The sequence below is a fragment of the Plecotus auritus genome, assembly GCF_963455305.1.
Source record: "Plecotus auritus genome assembly, chromosome: 1".
Taxonomy (NCBI): Eukaryota; Metazoa; Chordata; class Mammalia; order Chiroptera; family Vespertilionidae; genus Plecotus; species Plecotus auritus.
In genome coordinates, this window is record NC_137770.1 from 6,987,504 (window position 1) to 6,989,134 (window position 1,631).

Sequence of the window (1,631 nt, forward strand, 5' to 3'; positions counted from 1 at the left end):
CTTTTCCCCAATTAATTGCTATAACATGCCTGAATGTGCATGTGATTATCAGCCAGAATGGATATGTCCTGTTTGTATAGCTCTTGTGTGATTGTATACACGCTCCTTCTCCTTCCTCTATGAGCAGCCACTGCAGGACTAGCAGTAGAGGCACTGGGGTCGTGGTAGAGCAGCAGCAGCCGAAACCACAGTAGGAATATTGGTGTTAGTAGCCGTAGAAGTGGTAGCCATAGTAACAGTAGTGCAGGTAGCAGTGACAGCAATAGCAATAGCGACAGTACTGGTAATAGTAACAGTAGGAGCTACTGTGGCAGCAGCAACAGCAGTTGTGACTGTAACCATAGCAGCAGCAGCAGTAATAGTAACAGGAGCAGTGGTAATCGCAGTGTTAATGGCAGTTGGAGGGCGGTGGAGGCAGCGGGAGCAGTCATTGCTGTAATAAGAGGAGCAGTAATAGCAGCAGCAGTAATAGTAACAGGAGCAGTGGTAATCGCAGTGTTGATGGCAGTTGGAGGGTGGTGGGGGCAGCAGGAGCAGTCATTGCTGTAATAAGAGTAGCAGTAATAGCAGCAGCAGTAATAGTAACAGGAGCAGTGGTAATCGCAGTGTTGATGGCAGTTGGAGGGCGATGGGGGCAGCAGCAGCAGCAACAGTAGTATCGATAGTAGTATTAGTAGTAACAGTAGTCGTAATAACAGCAGCAGCAGCTATAGCGGGTTTGGTAGTTGCAGGAGTAAAAGCCGCTATGCATTCAGTGTGACCGTGTACCGGGCATTTAGCCCGTCCCACAACTCTGAGGTTTTCTGCACCCGCGTTTACGGCTGAGGACGCAGAGAGGTGAGCGCCTGGCCGAGGACGCCTGGCGGAGTGCGACGCTCCCTTGGCGGGGGTATCCGGGCTCCACATATTCCCCTTCCCGGGCAGGAACTCACCACACTCAGCTGTGGAAGGGCCAGAACCTGCAGGTGAGTGATGAAGACCTCTCCCGCCTCTTTCCGGTTATGGAGACGGGGGCCACACACATGGAGGGGCACGGCTGCTTTGGGGGAGCAGCAGGAGATGTCCCCAGAGGCCTCTCGGAGCCTGTGAACGAGCTGGGATAAGGAGTCAGGGTCTGCTTGCCGGGCAGCTCAGAGATGAGATCCCCGCAGGGCTCGGCGACCGGGCAGTGTGACCCTGGGTGGAGGGAGTGAGGGTGGAGACCTACTCAGAAATTAGAGGCCGGGCCTGGAGCAGGGGGCCGCCTGCTCCACGTGGCCCCACAGGAAGCCAGGCTCTCCCGTGGGTTTGGGTTTGGGCTGATCTTGCATGCATTTCCCTGTAGATCTAGCTCTGAGCACAGCAGCCGCCACTTGCTGGGTGGACCAGCGAATCCACGTGGCAGCCACAGTCATCTTTTTTTTTTTAAACATATTTTTACTGATTTCAGAGAGGAAGGGGGAGGGATAGAGAAATAGAAACATCAGTGATGAGAGAGATTCATTGACCGGCTGCCTCCTGCACGCCCCACACTGGGGATCGAGCCCGCAACCCGGGCATGTGCCCTGACCGGAATTGAACTGCGACCTCCTGGTCCATAGGTTGACGCTCAACCCCTGAGCCAACCTGGCCAGGCCACAGTAGTCTTTACA